Source organism: Cavia porcellus, unplaced genomic scaffold, assembly GCF_034190915.1.
Source record: "Cavia porcellus strain 051 isolate PalLab524CR breed Dunkin Hartley unplaced genomic scaffold, mCavPor4.1 scaffold_14, whole genome shotgun sequence".
Lineage (NCBI taxonomy): Eukaryota > Metazoa > Chordata > Mammalia > Rodentia > Caviidae > Cavia > Cavia porcellus.
The window spans coordinates 23,826,643-23,839,576 of record NW_026947497.1 but is presented as its reverse complement, the minus strand read 5'-3'; positions in this window follow the sequence as shown (position 1 = coordinate 23,839,576).

Here is a 12,934-nt window from a genome sequence, read left to right as displayed (position 1 = left end):
TCTTTCCCAGGTGCTCATCACAGTATTTTGTAATTGCCTGTTAGTTTCTTAACTACAGCTAATATTATTGATATTCATTTATTTATCCTCCAACATATTATATGTTCCCAGAGAATGCTTATTAAACACACAACTGACAGATGGAGCCAATAGCAATCAACAGCTTATTTTGGCTACAGTTAGGAAAATTCTGGACCACAAGAAACACAAGGACGCTTGTATTTTGGTAAATGAGGAACAAACCGTACCTTAGTCCTTGGAAGACACACACAGGAGTGTAAATGGAGGGGCACCTAGTGGGTCCCACAATTGTTTTATGAACATGAGCAATGCACAGAGCTGCTCCTAGCATAGTATTCACAGTAGGTACCTAAAGAGTTCACTGACAAATTAACACAGAGATGAGCAACACTAGCAACATTGACATTTCTGTCATAAACATTTAGGTATAGTTAACATACTCATATAATAAGGTCACTACCTTAGATGTGTTTTGAAAGACGTGGGTTGGTCAAGAACTTTCCTCCCCTTTTGGTTACAGTCAAAGAGACATACATATCAAAAGGAAAACTTTTTAATTCATAAGAATGTAATAATTGGGCATGGGATTTAGCTCAGTAACATAAATGCCTGCCTGACAAGCGAGGAGTCACGAGTTTAATCTCTAGTACCACACACACACACACACACACACACACACACACACACGCACACGCACACACACAAAAGTAATTGTTGCCTTTAGGATCTTACAGTTTTGTGAGTCCCCTTTTTCTCTTTGTTTTGACATTTTAAATTTGATGAAATAAGTGGTTCTCTTATAATATGCATTCTATTATGTATAGTGAACCAGACACATCTTTCATAAAATCATTTTGGATTTATTTTTGTTGTTTTTTTCCCTCAAAATGTTAGCCAAGAAACTATAGGGCTCATTTGCCAATTTATTTACAACTTTTGGAATCCAGACAAAAAAAAGAGAGAGTTGTAAGAAATGAAGTTTAAATGTAAGGAGATTTAATTAGAGATTAGTGATTTGTATTATGAATTTTGATCTTTAATTGAGATTTCCTTGAAACTGCCATTATCTAAAGAGTTAAAAGACCTCTGAGTTGAATATAGTAATCCTATAATCACATATTTGCTCCGCTTTTACTTATTCCTGATGGTTATTGTAAGTGGAAATGCTGCCGAGGAAGTGGGTTGAGGAACACTCCTGGAGCGTCTGTGTGGCACTAGCAGCAGATGCGTGATGAGGATTTATTGCAATATTTAAGTTCCCTTCTTCCTCTAAAAGCCTGGAATTTCTTTTCATAACCGATTTTTGGCTGTATCATTCCTCTTCTTATTTTGTCTCAAGATTTGAATTCCTTATTGTCCTTTCATGGAAGAGAAGGTTATTTCATTGAATTTCTTCCGTTCACCTTCCGTGAGTCACTGTGGGGTGAAATCCAGTTTCATTCTCCTACTTTCTTGATTATAAAATTAGTACAAAGACTTCTGGAGGCATTTCAATGATTTATTCTGGAGGAAACATCATGAGACAGATAAATTTTTAAGTGAATTTAAATAAAAATTTTCCACATTATTTATTAGAATGTATTAATGAAAAGAACTTAGCCCTAATAGTTTTCACATCATCATCATGTCTTTATTATTGAAAATCTTGGAGACTTCAGAAGTTTTAAATAATTATATCAGGGGTTTCATTGCCCAGGCCTCCCTACTCATTCCAATAACATATTTTTAGTTACTTCTTACTTGATCTGCAGTATTATTGAGGAACATAAGTGGATGTTTCTTGAAAGAAGGATCATTTGGTCACTGAAATCAGGTAAGTGCTACAGCATAAGTACCGTGATGGTTAATTTATGTGTCAACTTGACTGAGTTACAGAGTTCAGGATATTTGACAAACATCACTTCATGTACATACAAAGAGGATTTGGTATTCTAACGCTATTGGGAAATAAGTCGCATCTAAAGAGCTGAAGACCCGAACTGAACAAAAAGGCTAACAGGAAACTCCAACTGCCTACCGGCTTTTCCTGCATTGGCTTCTTCTGGTCTTTAGACTGGAAAAGTTTCATTCATTCCTAAATATCACATGTGACGAACTTTAATTTTGATACTTGGAAAATCAGTTCTACTGGTTCTTAGGACAGAACCCACTGGCATTTTGCACTTGCATCTTAGAACTTCTCTCCCCCTTAAGTGTGAGGAGCAACTTCTTATAATAAAGCAAAGTCAATATGTTCTTTCTCTGCCTTTATGTGTTTCTTTGGTCTCTTTTTCTGTGTGCCTCCCTCTCTGCGACTGATAATCTCTGTATGACAGTCTGGCCTATAGGTGTGTGTGTGTGTACGCACACACACATGTTCTATTGCTTTGGCTTTTCTGATTCGATTGCATAGTGATTGCTTCCTTACTAAAGACTTTCAGTAGACACTAGTGTGCTTCCATGCAAGGAAACACTGTGAGATGGACAGAGTAGTAATCATTTCTCAAATGTGCTTAACTATACAAGTTTTATTTTTTTATTTCATGTTTGTTTTTAAAATTTTCAGCAGAGAGTACTGGCATACTACAATTTTTTCTTCAGGCAATATTAAATCTCAATTCTGGAGTCATCTAAACAGCTCTTCAAGGAACAGAAAAATATGTATCACAAGGATAAGTCTACTTTTCCTTTTGTGAAGAAGAAAAATGGCAGTTCATTTCATATTTTCTAAAAACCACATTTGGCATTATCCGTCTTAGAATTTCATCTTTCTTTTAGGCCAGTAACGGTGAATCTTTTAACGATCAGAACCTATTTATTTGTTTCAAAGTGCCAACCCTGCAATTAAACTTTAATACTGACATTTCAGTTTAGAAAAAAGAGAAAAAAACAATTCATACATTAATGTATTTTGTCTTAAAACAACACCAAATAATATGCATTCTAGGTTCATCACCACTGCCCTAAACACATTAGTTTGTGTTTAGTTCTTGTTTTGTACAGTAAAGCAACCATCACCTGAGCACTTTACCATAAAAGAGCTAAAAACAAGATTAGCAGCAAAAATTCACAACCTTTGAAACCCTGGGAAAGTGAGGGGGGCTGCCTTCTATGCCTTTGGAATTTCAAGTATCACAAAGCCTGCCTCTGGTGACAAAGTATCTATAATAAGGATTATTAAAACTGAGGACAAAACCTCATACCTGCAGTCTATCAGAGCCCATAATACTTTTCCACAAAAACCATCAGAAAAGAATGACATATTTTTGTCATTTGCTTGTTTTGTTTTTTTAAAATTAGTGTATGTGTGAAATACAGAGTAGGAGGATTAATCTTAGGGAGCCAGTACGTGCACATAATTTTCAAATATCCCCACCACCATGCAGCTTGCTTCACGAACTCCAAACATCTGCCTTTCAGTGTTTTATCGTCTCTCATTTTATTTATTTATTTTTATTTTGGGTTCTCCCATAAGAGAAGTAATGCAATATTTAAGTTTTTAGGTCTGACTTTACTTAGCATGATGATTCAGATTTCATCCATTTTTCTGCAAATGACATTTATGGTATAATTATATTCAGTTGTATATATATATATATATATATATATATATATACATACACACACACATACACACATACTACAGTTTCTTTGTTCATTAATTAGTTGATGGGTAGCTAAAATATTCTAATAGCACATCTCTCTGGTGAAATACAGAAATGTCATTGCAAAATTTTTATGGATTTTTGGGCTCTGCAATCTAGAAGTTAATTTGAAAGTAAGGAATAAAACTGAGTATCAATGTGGTATTTGGCATATCTGAATTGTACAAAAAATCTGTAAGAAGCAGACATACTGAATGGTGAATATTTATTCTGTGTTGGATAAAAGGGGAAAAAGTAAAGAAAAAGGATGTTTCTTATGCCCCTAATTGGTATAATAAATTTTCAGAAAAAAAACAGACAAAACTACATTTCTTAAAGGGTAGTATCTGAAACCATCTCATTAATGTTACTTGTAATTTTTAGAAACACGAAACCTTAGGCCACACCTAAACTCAGCGATAATCTCTGGAGATAGAATCCTCAAAATCTGTATTGTCACGTGCACTCATCATAATTCTGAGACACCTAAATTTTGAGAACTGGTGGTATGAAGTTGTTTTTTTTTTTTTTAAAGGAATTTTTAGGTCTTTCTTAGAATCTAGTAAGGGTAAAGAATGCTTAAAGTTTTATGTAGCCTTATTAGAAACTAAAATAACTAGTGAATCTATCCAAGAATATCTTTGTAGTGTTGAAAAATTAAAAGGAAGTGAGCCAGCTAACCTTTGCGTTTTGCAGAATATTAACTTAGAGTAGGAAGACTGGTGCCTGAGTTACTGCAAAATGAGTTGGCACTCAGTAGAAAGTGTTAACAGTAACTGACATAAATGATTCTACTTTTAATATGCATATTCCATGTAAAAATGGATAAGATGTAGAATATGGATATGGATCAAACCACCTCTGTGACTGGTCCAGTTCTGTGGTAATTTTCAGAGTCAAGCATTCTGAGCCACATTGTAGCTATGTGCAGCCTCTGTGTTGGATACACAGTAAGCTCACCTGAATTTAGACTCCATTGATTCATTAATAACACCTTTCCCTGAAGAATCACCATCCAAAACTAACTGTGGTAAAGCAATGCTTTCTTACTTCTAGAATGGATATCTCTATGTTGTCTTCCAAATCTCTGACTTTAAGGATAGTACTAAAAAAAACCACAAAGGACAAAACAAAAGACAGAAGAGGTTACCAGCTAACAAACCTAGCAGAGTTGAACTCTTTTCATGCACAAAGTAAAAACAGATTATTGAACTGTCTTTTTAAATTTACACATTGCTTCTGTATAAGAAGAGTTTCCCAAGTCATCTAATAGGTAGCATGGGGGCAGAGTTATTTTAGCAGACTGACAACCCTGTGGACTGAAAGAAATGACATAATAAAACCAAGTATTTCTTAGCAAATCATACAAAAGCCTCACTGGAGACTTTTTTTGCCAGGAGAAAGATTTCAAACATCCACTGATATAACCTCTAACACAATAAAGAGTGCCAGATGCATCAGATTTGGTTTTAAAACTGCTGATGTCCAAATTTAGCCTAAACACGCTTTATCCAATCTTGAAAAACTAATGTAGTGCTACATTCTTCTCTGTGAGGTAATATCATTTTGGAGAGATTTTTTGTTCTGTTAATACAAATCAGAAGAGTTACTGTCTGTATAAAGAAAAGAAAAACAAAACTAAAATATTCTGACTTATATTGTAAAAGAGGTAGGAAAGGATATATATTTAGGGTAGGATTAAAAAATAGGAGAGGAGGAGAAAGAGCACTTGTGAGTGACTAAGAATGCATGCTCCTTATGATGAAGAATGAGACAGTGAGTGTAAGAATCATACATGATTTTAATTGATGAATCCTACAATATGAGTTATTTTATTATTCAGAAACAAAGGGAACAAAGCAAGATACTGAATTTTTGTCTTAGTCTGGACTGTTAGGGAATGATAGAACTATTCTACATCTCCAGTGGGTTAATGGTTGTGTGCTACATGTATTTGGCAAAACCTTCAAAACTGGATTCTCAAAGGTGTGAATTTTACTCCAGTAAATTACATACTAAAACGTGTTTTGTCTATTTTATATTGCTGAAAAACATACATTATTGCTCTAAGAGTTGCTACCATTAACTGCCACTAACGCATATTAATTTTATAATTTATTGAATTAAATATTGCAAGAAACATGTTAAAATAAATACTGAAGAATAGGCATCTTTGTAAAAGCAAGTTGTTTAACTTTGCACATATCATAAGAGGAACATTTTGATTTAATAGTCTTGAATTTTATTTTTCTTGTTACCCCAAAAATCTGGATTCATCTTAATTTAAAAAAAAGAGGCAGCAAGAAGACATTAGCAACTTCCTCTTAAACTTTTATACATTTTACTAAATTTTCTACTCCTGTGATATGAACAATAAAATATTTTCCATTAATATATGTGTGTATTTTCATACTGACACCTAAACACAGGGAAACAGGCATTAGCCAGGTGGCATAAAATTATTTTATATCAGTGTCACTTTTACAGTTTACAATTAATGACTGTGTATTTTTATTTTGTTTCTACATTATGCTTCACCAATCATTTGAACAAAGTCTATTTTTAAATCTGATAGTTGAGATGATTTTTAACATCATTGCTTCTGGCTTTAAACTTTGGATTCTATCTCCTCCCTCTCTTCCCCAGCCAAGCCATTTTAATTTTCTATTGGATCTCTTTTATTTTCTTGTTAAACCTTAACAACCTATTACTTGCTCAGGGCTGATCTGGCTTTCCACAGGGATCTATGCTGTCTTTGAATCATAAGGGCTTTTGCTAAAGGGTCAGATAAGGGCCATGGGGCAGTGCCAAGCTCACTGGAAATGTTTGTATCTAAAATCTGCAATGAAGGCTTATTATGGAGAGAGTGATGAGGTGAGAAACCAGTTAGGTTTGTGTATAGCTTACTTGTACTTGCTATTTAACCAAAGCATTCTTTTAAAAAACCCATTTTTCACTTAAAAGGAATGAATTGCCTCATACCATCATTCTTTCTTTCTCTTCCATTTTATAAACTTGTCCCAATATATTTACTTCCCCAAAGTAGTTAATCTCTTTATTCACTGTGGTAAATTTTTACTCTATTTACTTGAAAAATACCTGAAAGAAGAGAAAAAAACAAAACTGGTTGCTATGATGCACACAATTTCTTTTAATGACAACTTTCTTTAAAAACGGATTTCCTAAGTAACTTGGAAATTAACTGAAGATACACAAAACTGTTTTTAGTGAATAAAATTATATAGATGACTGCAGTAGTTTAAAATTAGTGGGGAAAATGTAGCATTTAATATGTTCAATTCAACACTAACCTTATTAGACTCAATTGGTACTAAAATATGGGTTACAGAAGACAAATGAGGACACAGAAGAAAGCTTTAAGCAACGTCCTGTTGACTTAGTGACAGGCAGTGAGAATGGTTGGAGGTAGAGAAGGGGCATCTTCTGGGAAGGTGGTTTTCGTATGTGAGTTACAAACTCACTGGTAAACTTCACACCTAACTATTGCTGCAGCCACATATGAAAGCAAATCCATGAAAGCAAGCAAATGGACTTCATTTCCCCCTCTGAAGATGTTTTAGGTTTTGGTTTGTGACCACTCTGTCAGAAGTATGGTAGCTGAACCTGGTGTGAATTAACAGGAGTTGAAGGCACTTGAGGAGTTGGCAAGGAAAGAAAGGAAAATTGGATTAAAATTTCAAATGCAAAGAAATGATCTGAATATCATTACTTCCAGTCTTTGTAAACTTTGAATTCTGTCTCCTCCCCCTCTCCTTCCTGCCAGGTTATGTTAATCTCCTATGAGGTTGCTTACTTTACCTGCTAGGAAAATGGGAAAATGGAAGATGGTCATCAGCTCATATGGCTCCTTCATTAGCTGCAAGGGGAAATGGAGCAGGCTTTCTTTATGTCATAATCACTCATAAGTGTGAGAGAGGAAAGCACACCCCAAATTTAATTGATTTGTGATGACTAGAGACACTACACATATATAGGAAAATGGTACAAAAAGTTTTATTATTTTTGCAATTAAGATCTCTCTCAAGAGAAAAGATCACTCTCAAACTGGTTCTAAATGGTTTGAGTGAGCCAAGAAAGGAGACAGGCTGGGCTTTAAATGTTTGGGGTGGATTCTGAGTGAGAATTGCATCCTTGGGCTGCAGGTTGTATGGTCTGAGTGTCCGTGCAGTGCAAAGGCAGAGCACAGCCAGGCTTCTGATCAGCTCACTGGTGGCTTGAATAAGAGGAAGAGGGAAAGCTAAGGTTTAAAGTGTGCCGCTGGTAAATAGCGAAAAATGGAGTCAGATCTCTCTGGATTCACAGTTTCTGAGCTTCTAAAGACTCACCCATTCCTGTCAGACAGAAGTCTTTTTTTTTTTTTTCTTTTTAATTTTCCATAGCAAATTCCCTCAGAATTTTTAGATGTTTTTTCACAACCGATGTCTATCATCATTGTCTACTCACCACTGGGAAGAAATTTCCATATTCTTCTTGACACTTACGTTGACAACTGCTGGCTTCTAGGGCACCCTGACTGATGAATGCCATTTCAGGCACAGTACTGAGAGGAGGCCTGAAAATGGTACTGGAATTCAGGGAGTCTCCAGCTGCAGGAAGGTTTCTCCTGAACCCTCTGAGCTTGTCATTAACTCTACTGTCATTGATGCAGGTAAACTTGGACAAGCCTGATAGCAATTCTCAAGGAAGAAAAATTTGACAAGTCTTGATGGGAAAGGCAAGGCATTCTGCAAAATCTCACTCAGATTTTGGAGAATGAGCAGGACAGAACACATACCGACAAATGCCAGAGAATTCAGGGAACCTAGAGGAGCACACAGGCACAATTTCTTGAGATCTTTACCCATAGAGAAAACAGGGATTTTTACAGGGCAAATGACTACCCAGCAATTCAATGTTTTAGAGGCCCTAGAGTTACAGAAAAGCCAAATTATATGTCTGTAGTATAATTATTTTTGTTTTATTCCTACATGAAAAATACATGTTTTGTTGATTATGGTTTTTAGATGTTTATTCAAGAAAGTCTAAATAATTTAGTAAGAAAAGAAAAAAAAAACCAGATTTTTCTAGTAATATGTAGCATAACAAAAACAGTTGAATTTCGACCCATTTTAATGATGTGGCAAGCTAAAGTATGTGTGTGTCGGGAAGGTGTATGCGTGTGTGGTGACTGCATTGGTTGTATAGTTTAATCAAATATCACTGAGGAGATGGCATTAAGAAGACATTGAGCATAACTCTGAGTCCTCAATATTCTTTGCCTCGTTTTCCCTTCCACTGGCCATTTTCTCTGTCCCATGCTGTGCTCATGAAGTAAAGACCCTTTTCTCTCAGGTTTCCACTTGAGTTTGGTTGTAGGTTGAGAGGAAGCTGTGCCCCTCTAGTGAAGGCCATGGCTGCAGCCCATGTCTCTCTCTCCCCACTACGGGTGAGCTAAGCTTTCTCAGGGTCCCAGAGCTGCCTCTTTCCCCCTGGACTGGTGATGTTCACACTGCCACTCACCCTGATTTTTATTTCCATTTTCCCTGTCCAGACTTTGAAAAAAACAGACATTAAAATCTCTCCTATTTCTCTGAGCTTGCTTTTCTGTTTTCCTAGAACCTTAGGTAATGTGTCTGAAAGGCAAAAATTGAGAATGCAAAATTAGAGTAGTTAAAAAGATGTTAGAACATGCATTTTTATGAACATACAAATTGATGATCCTGAGGTCATACACCTCAGTAAAGGGGGTAAACTAACTATAAAGCAATCAGTATAACTTTGATCCATGATTTTTCTTACATTATTGGTCAACAAATATTGGCGCTGTATTTCTGTAAGGCAATAAATAAGGTAGTGCATCTATGTGGATGTTGTTTAAATGTTTTCATATTCATTTTTGAATGTAGGTAAATAGATGCAATTCTTTTGATCTTCACTTATTGGAAGCTGAAGTATTAGTATCATATATAACACTAGTTCACTTAAAGATCTTCTTCCTTAGTAATAGAATGTCAATGGAATTTGAATTGAATTGAATGGAATTTTAAATTGTGTTTAAAATGCTTTGTTCCTTCCTACCCCACCTACACACATCCAAACAAAATTTCTATTTATCAGAAGTATAAGCTGTTACTTAAGATCACCTCCAACAAGTTCAGTGTAATCTTCTTTATTTCATGTTTTGCTCTTCGAAGCATGTAATAATTAGTTTGGCTGCCACTCTACAATTTCCTTTCTATTGCCTCTAAGAGGACATTCTTTTTGCTTTGGAGTAATGTACTGCTTTGATATGATTAATGATGGTCCAATATTTCCTTCACTATTTCAGTGGAAGAATTAAGTATTTCATATAAGGGTTTTCATGAAAAATTCCTATGAAACAGATGCCAAAAGTTTGTTCTCTGTAAGTTTTCATTAGATATTAAATCAGAAAAGAAATGTAGTTTGGAGAAATAAAAAGGAGTCCTGATTAGCTTTGGTTTTCAGTTTTGACTTTGTTTTTACAATAAATTTTATCAGTCTTGTTCTCAATCATGAAGCTTCGGAAAGTCTGGGCTATTTTTCCACTACTTTTCCTGTTTTCATTTGGCTCATATTCACGCATCCTGAAAAATATCTTTTTAAAAACCAAAGGAAAGCGGATAAGATAGTTTTCTGAAATTTTATTCATATTTTCCCCAAATTCTAAAGGGTTTACAACATTTTATCTTTGTTTAGACTACGACACATTTGGTGTGTGGGAGGAACAACTCTCTCAACTATTTTTTCTGAACACGTATTGTTTTCTTTAACTTTTACTGGTGGCCTTGTTTTTACTAATGGTATCTCTCATTTTTCATGAATGAATTAGCTCTTACAAACCTACAATATCTGATAAGTACCGCATTTGCATTTTTAAAGTGATGTTTATATGTTTGTCTGAGATATATTGAGAAAATTTGTTCGAGGAAACTAATTATTCTCTCACATTAAAGACTTATTCAACTAAATTTTAAATTGCCTTGGTAGCTTTGAGATCTTCATCCTGCTCACAATTATATGTTTGAGCAAAGAAGAAGTGAATATTGAAGACTGAATTGTATAAACTTCAAGAAAGTATTTTTCTTATATACGGTATTCTATTACTGCAAAAACAGAAATTCTGAAATCTTTTAGGGAAATTTTTTTTCTATTAATGTGTTTATATTGTTCATTAGAAGGCATGATAGGTAGATGTCCACACCATGATTCATGAAGCCTCTGAATATGTTATAATAAATGGAAAAAACTGGATGGATTCAAAGTTCAGACAGATACTGTTAGACTGTAAACCAACTCTAATTTTGGAAGAACCAGGATAACAGTTACTTAAACAGAACTCTTTGAAAGTTACTATAATGCTTATAAACCTATTCACTGTCTTAGTTACATATCTTGTTGCAAAATACTCAACACATACGTATTGAGAACTTCATTCCTCCATTCTAAAGGTAGAAATGTTTATTTCAGCTCACAGTTTGTAGAGCGTTTAGTGGACTGCATCCATAATAGGGTGCCACGGCAGACAGGTATCTCAGATGAGAAACAGTTCATGGCAGAACAGTCAGAAGACAGCAGCAGCCAGCCTGCCCTCTCTCTCTCCCTTTATACTCCATCAAGAGTATAAGCCTATTTATTGGTGCCAGCCACATCCAGAGTGGTGCTTCTCTTAACTATACCCAGAGTTATCCTAATTCCTATCAGTGGACTAATTTAGTACCACGCACTTAATACCAGTATCACAAGTCCTAGATCCAGACAGGTCTGCAAACCACACCCGTAAGAACGTAAGGCTTTGGGAAGTCATTGAGATACAAGCCACAACAGTTACCATAAGAGGCACTGGAGAGATATAAAAGGTGAACAAGTATATAATCAATAATTTTGTGTTTTCCTGTGTTAGAACAAGTGATAAACTTTTCTGAGTACTTCAATAAAGTGTTGGAACATCCCTAAAGTTGAATAGAAACAAAGGTTTTGTTTTGGGGGTTTCTGGAATTGAACTCAGGACCTGGCACTTGCCAGGCAGGCACCATGTAACTAGCTTTATTTGGCTCCACCAAAAAGGTTTTTACACCAAAATAGCTCATGGAAGTGCTGAGACCTGATGAATCAAATGGAGAAGGCTAGGAATGGAGGTATGTTTTATCTTATTAAATACACTGAAATCCGCGTATTTTCTGTAACCAAAATATTGAAATCGCCAGTGATTCTGTCTCCTGGCTTTCAAATTAGTCAGTGAGCAATTACAATACTTTCCTTTTGGTATTTGTGCTTCCATTCATTTGTCTTTCTGTTGCCACCATCGCAGGAAATACCTAAGATTTATAATGTTTTTACCATTAAATATCAAAAACATACTATTAAGCAGTTCATAAATTAATTCTTACAACCACCTACAATCCTTAATAACTACTGACATTTAAAAAATAATAAAAACTAGGTCTAGAGTTACATAGCTCGCTAAATCTTACTTTGGAAAACAAGTGAAAGGCAAGGAGTTTGAACCGGGAAATCCCATTCCACAACCTGAACTGAATCATTGTCTTATGTTTTCTTTCAAGCCTTAATTCCAAGCTCAACTCCAGTATATCACAGGCACTGCAATGGTAGCTTCCTTTGGTGGGAATTTGTTTAGGAAAATGCTTCCTCTCTGGAACCCTCTTTCTTGCTCCATTGGCCTCAATGTAGGATGAACATATAAACTACTCAAAGCTGTCTAGATCTCAAGGCAGGACAAGGATGAGATCAGTTGGCCGCTCATTTCACCAAATGTCTAGCATCTTTTTATGAATTCAATTATGCTTTTTTATTGCTGCATTTTCTCAGATCTTCTTTGTTTCTTTCAGTATCCAGAATTGATACTCGAGACTCCTATCAATTTTTTGAGACCTTAATATTTTTAATGTTCCATTTCTTGCTCAAGATAAAAAAGAATTACTTTGGGCTACTAATTACTGAGAACTCTTTCTGATAACTGTAAATCAGGAACTAGGAATTATAAGTTAAACAGAAATCTACTTCAAGCTTAAAAGATTAGACTATAGTCTAACTTCCGTAGAGCCTGTTAAATTTACAATCAATAATACAAGGAACTAAAATATAATTGTTTCTGGATTCGTGGCTCATAAATCAGTCATGTTACTGGATCATTATTTTTTGTAGGGGATCTATTATCAATTTTTTAGTAGATGTATCACATCTCTGTCTGACATAGCATCTTACCTATGAGAATTGAAATATTTTTCTTAAAAATGTTTATTAAAATTTTG